We start from the raw sequence: 6,758 nt of genomic DNA on the forward strand, positions 1-6,758 counted from the left end.
CTGCATCATCAAGAAACTGAAATCACTCATATTTGTGTTTTCAGCACTTATGCCTAGAGGCTTGGATAGTGGGCGATATACACATATATACACATATATTTGTTCAACATCTACCGCTTAGGGGTTGCCGGTTTCTCCTTTCTGCCTGCTCTGTTTTGTTTTTATGGCTGTAGCTTTTGGTGGTTTTATGTTTTTGTGGTTTTAATTGGTTAACATTTTTCTGTGTGATTTTATGAAATTTCATTGTATTAACTTTTGTAAACTGCCCTGGGGTAACTTTATGAAAGGTGGTAGATAAAGCTAAAAATGCATATATAAATAAAATGTTGTTATAAACGGGACTCATAACATTTCCTCCCTTTACTTAAGTATGGCCTTTGGCCATTGTGGCTGGGGATGATGGGAGCTGTAGTCCAACAGCATCTGAGGACACAAAGCTGCAAACTCACATCACTGCCTGATATCATCCGGGAAAGAGCAGCTGGGTCGGAGAGTGATCCTTCCTACTCCAGTAGGAACCAATTCCCAGTTATGTGGGGGCCACCAACTGGACCTTGCCCCATGGCTTCCAGTGAGCTTCTTATACTTCCAACCCTACTCATTGCATTATTTATGGCATTAATTTCTTTCCTTATATGCATTGGCCTGTTGGACATCAGGGAGGTGTGTGTATGTGGGATTGATTGTGCCTGTAAGTATATCTGGGGCAGGGGCGTAACGATAGGGGAGGCAGGCAGGGCACGTGCTCTGGGTGCCACTTGGTAGGGGGCGCCAAAAAGTGCCCCCACCGATCCCCTTCCTTTCCTGGAAAAAAATTTTTTTTGCAAAAAAAAAAAAAGATATAAAAATTTTTGAGTCCGGGTCGGCGGCAGCGCCCCTCCCCCCCCCCGCAGTGCAGGTGCGACTTGCCAGTCACAAGATCTTTCCGGGCGGGGTGGGCACTCTCCCCCCATTGGCTCCTGGCACAGCGGAGCATCAGCTCCATCAGCTTTGCAACTGTCTCTCCCTCCATCCTCTGCCATCTCCCTGCCTTTAATCTAGCCGAGCTGGGAGGCGGGAGTAGGGTGGGGGGACGTCAGTGTGAGTGGGCGGCTGGTCAGGCAGGGCACTGCGAGAGCGCCTCACTTTACACGCTCCGCTCCTTCCCTCCTGCGGGAAGTGTAAGAGGCAGGGGAAAGGTCCCTCCCTGCTGAGCCTGCCTTTCCATCTGGAGTGGCCACGGTGAGGCCTGGGGAGGGGGACACCGGGCTGAGGGGGCCAGAGAGGCTGCGGTGAGTGTTGGTAGGAGACGCCAAGCACGCGCATTCAGGGCCGCTTCCTTCCTGGCACCGGGGATTTGCTCGTCGGGGAAGAGCTGCAAAGCCGCAGCAGCGAAGTAACAGCGCTTGGCCGGCGGGTGAGTCGGGAAAAACAATTGGGGGATTGGTTTCCATTCATTTGCCTGGAGAGGCTGGCGACCAAGCGGGGAATGGTAGTGGAGATGGACAGCGGCGGCAGCAGCCTTTGCAGGGTAAACTTCCCTCCATGTACTTATGAACTTTGGATGTGAAAAATAATGAGGCGATTCTCGGTTTGAGGGTGGCTCAGCTATTATTATGTATGTGCATGCAAAATAGAGTATGGTGTGTGTGTGTGTGTGTGTGTGTGTGTGTGTGGTCAGTCGTTTTTGCAGCAACGATCCTATGCATTTTTACTCGGGAGTAAGTCTGTCGGTTTCAAAGGGCTGTACTTAAAAGGTACACTTTTAAGGCTGCAGCAGTCGTTAAAAAGTTTTAGCTTGATCGTTCCAAGTTGTAGCCTGCCTTCCGGGCATTGGTTTGACCGTGTGAGTGTGGGAGAAAAGACAGCGAGGATAGGCAACAGATCTTGGGTTCGTTCCATGCTGGAGCGTCCTGGAAACAGAGAAAAGCTGGAATCCCACAAACAGGTTTGGCAGCGGGTAATCAAACGAGTTTCTGACTATTATAACCAGCGGAACGTGTGCCTTAAAAAAAGGAAAAGACCAAAAAGGATGAAGGGGGTGGGGGAAGAAGCCCAGGTTTTAGCCTTTCCCGCTTGAAGCTGAGAAGATCATGCTTGAAGAGAAGAAAACCAGAGCACAAAAGTTTGCAGATAGCACATATATGGCTAAGTAGCTGAGTTGCAGAGTATTGTGCAAACCAGGGTCCTACTCAACTGGCTGCAGGGACTCGCTCGACTACTGTGTTTGTTGCTGTTAGAGCGGTTTCCCTCCCATCTGTCTGTGACGAGCGGGCAGATAAATCTGCCACTCATTTTATTGCTCTGCTGCCTGCTGTGTCTTTCGAACGTGGAAAATGAATGCGGGAGTGAATGCATTGTTCGTTCCCCAGACCCTGAACGCTCGAGTTGCTGGAAGGAGCTGTTAGTTTTTCCCAGATGCACACCTTGTTGTGATTGAAGCTTTTTTTGAATACCAGTAACTTCTCTTTCTCCTTCTCCTTCTGTGTGGAGAAAGAACTCTTGCTTTATTTTGTGTTGTCCCGGCATAAATTACAGTGTATCTCGGGGTGGGACTGCAAGGAGCTTTGCCTTCACATAAGCCACCAGAAAGCCCTTCCAAACTGCTTTTGTTGTTCTTGCATTTTTGTGGGAAGTGCTGCGATGACATGAGTAGGAGAAAACCCGCAGGTCAGATGTTATTCCACAAACTTTGCTTGCATGAAATTATCCAGTCTCATACTCTGCATTGTTAATATTTGGATTTATTTCTTCCACAGTGTCTTATTTTCTTTCTTATCAGTTCTGAAATAGGAAGAAACCCTTGTTCCTAACAAGTGGAGTGTTCCTAACAGTATAATAAACAATACACATATTTTAGGAAAAATGTGGGCTTATATACTGGTTTTTAAGAAAGTAATGCAGCAGATGAAGTAAATTAAGCAATTGTAGAACAAAGGGGAGAATTTACTCTGCAATCTTCCACTTTTTTTTTTGCACTCTGATCCTGTGCATGCTTACTCTAAAGTAAGTTATTCTGAATTCAATGGGATTTATACCCAAGTAAGTATGCAAAAGATGGTAGCCTTGGATTCAGTGTTGTCTTTTAGCTCTTCACTTCGCATAGCAGGCTTCACCCCCACCCCTAAACTGGCACTCTCCTGGCTTGCATTGCGTGAGTTTCCTTTTGCAATCGGGATTGCAAAAGGAAACTCACACAATGCAAGCCAGGAGAGCGCCACAATTGACTAACTGAGGGAAAGTCTTTGCAGCAGCTTAGAATACTTGCTTCTACTGTACAGAATACTGACTCTCTTTGGACTTGTGTTGCTAGCACAATGCATTCCACAAGTGTCCTTTTTAGCAGCCTGTGCCCCCATTTGGTTTGTTGCAAAAGCAAGTTCCAAATTTATTTTTAATTAAATAAAATTAAAGTAGAGATTTTGCCCATTGACAGTCTCCCAAAAATGTTATACACCAACTAGGTTATACTTGAATATGTTTTTAAAGAACTCATTGCCATGGCAACCATTTCCTAGTGCACATGTTGTTGTGAGACAATATGGACAACTCTTTTGAAGAATATGGCAAACAGTACAGTTACAATAGGCCTGCGCTCACCTTAAGAGATAACCGTGCATTTATAACTGTAAAGTATTTGAATTATTTCCCTTAGCCTACAGATAGATCCATTCTTCTTCTTAGAATGGTTGTAATATTTTTTTGAACCAAATAATTAATATCTTTTGTACCAGTAATATAAAATAGACAACCATATAGGAATCTTTTTGAAAACTGAAATATTCCATATTATTAAAATATATCTAACCTGAGATGTAAGAGTACATCACTAGCTGTGTTGTGAAACCAAACCACCATGCTGTTGTAGAAAGAATCCTCCATGTTATAGAAATGAAACATGTATAGGGTGTATGTGATTCAAAAGCAGTGAATAATATGTTCTTCTATGAATCTATGGAATCTATGGAATTCTTTGCTATGATACAGTATTGTAGGCCTGAGACCGTTGCCATCTCACAGTCATAATTCTGATGTTTGAGACACAAGCCTACTTCACAGGGTTCTTGTGAGGAAAAACCTAAGCATGTGGTATGTAGTGCACCACTCAAAAGTTTTCTGAAACATGTGTGTCAGTCAGATGTATGTTGGGGGGGGGCAATTTCAGTGCTTGCCCTAGGCGCCGTTTTCCCTAGTTACGCCTCTGATCTGGGGAAGTGTGTTCAAGAGTACATTTCAGGGATGGGGTTGTGTGCATTTTCATGGATGAAAAAGGATGCATTTCTGTGTGTTTGGTAAGAGGACATGAGCATGTTAAAAGGCATGCATGTCGTTGCATGTGTGAGACAGTGACATGCACATGCTGATTAAATGAAGGCAGTACCGAGTTGAGATCAAAAAGAGGTTTAGAAGAGTCTCCATCTTTCCTGTTCCCCACTGCCTTGCCTCACTGGCATCTCTCACTGGTTCCCATCTGTAGTTCTCTACTCAGAAAGGGCGGCCTGTTTCCAACCCTGTATGTGAACCTCAGGTCACAAACATTCCAAAAGTGGCCTAGAGGCAGCAGGTATCAGCATCGATCTCCAGGTAAATAATGAAAACAGGTCTAGAGACGTTAATGGCTTGATATTGTGAAAATTACTGTCAGGAGGGGGATCTCCAGGAATCACTTCAATTAACACTTGGAGCAGTGTTCCCTCTAAGGCATACGGGTGTGCACATACTCACACATTTTTTAATGTCCGCTCAGTCAATTTGTTTATCCTGCTCAGGTTGAATCAGGAAGGTCGCACTCTGAATGCACATGCACACATATTGCCTTGAACAAAACTCATTCCACACACCGATGGAAAAGATTTAGAAAGATCACTGGCTGGGAGCCCTGTATGAACCCAATGTGCCACTAGATGCCACCAGATCATAAGTTCAATCAAATAAAGACTGATTAAGCACTACAAAAAAGACACATGTAAGTCTAAATTGCTTAGATGGATGGATGAATGCACAACTGCACTGAAGGCTGCCACAAACTGTGCAGCACAACACTCTATACTGGATTTGGAAATAAGACCATGAAAGATTTCAGTGATTTGCCCTAAATTTCAACAGGTCTTCCCTACTTGGTTAGAGGTGTAACACCCATCTCTTTTAATGTCTGTCTCTTTCAATATGGCTGCTGCAACAGCAATAGATGAAGAGTGCCCGGCAAACCAACTAGTTAACTGAAAAGATCCTGCAGCAGTTTGTTACATTTCTATATTCATTTCTCTATAGTTTTTTGCTGCTGACACACACCTAGGGTTATACCACATGTCCGGGACTGGTCTGAACAATCCAGCCCAGGACAGAGGAAAATGATATGACATGGTATTGACATTCCATATGAAATGTCCAGGAATTGGACCAAGAAGACCACTTTAATCAATTTTATACTTTATCTTCAAAGGTACTTCTCACCAGGCATTGTAACGACATGTTATCAGTGTTTAAAAGAGTGCACGGTCAAGTGCTCTTTACAATCCCAGTCAAAAAAGTTGGGTTTTCATCCATCCATCCACATGGGCGTAACAATAGTGGGGCAGGGGGGCACGGGTCCCCGGCGCCACTTTGGGGGTCATGTGGGGGGGCGCCCAAAAGTGCCTCTGCTGATCCCCTTTGTTTTCCATTTTTTTGGGGGGGGTTGCATCGCACGCACAGGCACAGCGCTGACAGCGCACAGCGGCAGCAGTCAAGCCACTCCTCCTGAGCGGTCCGTCCCGGCACCTCCCCCTGCTCGGCTCCAGTGCCGCCCACCACGGTCTAAAGTTTGATGCCACTCAATCATTCTTCATCATCATCACACTGACTCACACGACGAGACAGAGATGGACATCTACTCCTGAACTGGGTGGGCTTGCTTGCCTCGCTCTGCCTCCGCTCACTCCCCGCCCCACCGTCAGTCACACATGCGTGTCCTCCTCTCACCGCCTGCACGTGGACTTCAGAGTTTGTTTGGGAGGGATGCACACGCAAGCGTTTGTGTTGCTGGCTGGGCCTGGGGGCTGTGCACGCCGCGGCACAAGGACGGACTCACTCGGAGGAAGGATTCTAAAGGAGGGAGGCCTGCATCAAACCAGAGGATAAGGTGTGTGTGATGATGAAATAAAATATTTATTTATTTGAAAAATTAACTGCTGGTCAGTGTTGTTAACTTGGGCGGCAGGGGCAGGTGGGCATTTTGCTTGTTGTCTGTACTGTACGCCGCCCGCAAGTGTGTGTCTGTCTCTCCCCCTGTCTCCCGTTCCAAGTCCCGCACGCCGCACCTGCTGCTGTATGGCCTGGGCGCAGCAGTCCAAACTCCGGGCAGATTCTCTCTCAGGCCAGATAGTTGCCCCCGCGCTAGCTAGTCCCCGGCCCCCGTATCCCCGGCGGCGGCGGTGGAGAGCTCGCCAACCGCCAACGCCCGCTGGCCGCTTGCCTCTCTCTGCCCGGCTCGAGGGCAGCGCAGCAGGCCCTGGCTGCTGCTGCCGCCGGAAGGAGCCCAGCCCAACAGCGAGCCGCGCCTGCGCAGTTGGAACTGCTTACCCCCCATCCATCTCAACAAGAGGCTTTCTAGCTTTCCTCAAGTAATGGTAGGCAGCATTTCTGAAAATTGTTTGGCTCAGTTGGTGGGGGAGGGAGTATGTTCCCCCAAATGTTGACTCCATTGAAGCTATTGTAAATTTTGTCACTGGTGTCTACGACAGCATGGTTTAGCTAAAATGCATAATTACTACAAACATCTCCATCTGGATGTCGCCCAA

Source organism: Hemicordylus capensis, chromosome 6 (assembly GCF_027244095.1).
Source record: "Hemicordylus capensis ecotype Gifberg chromosome 6, rHemCap1.1.pri, whole genome shotgun sequence".
NCBI lineage: Eukaryota > Metazoa > Chordata > Lepidosauria > Squamata > Cordylidae > Hemicordylus > Hemicordylus capensis.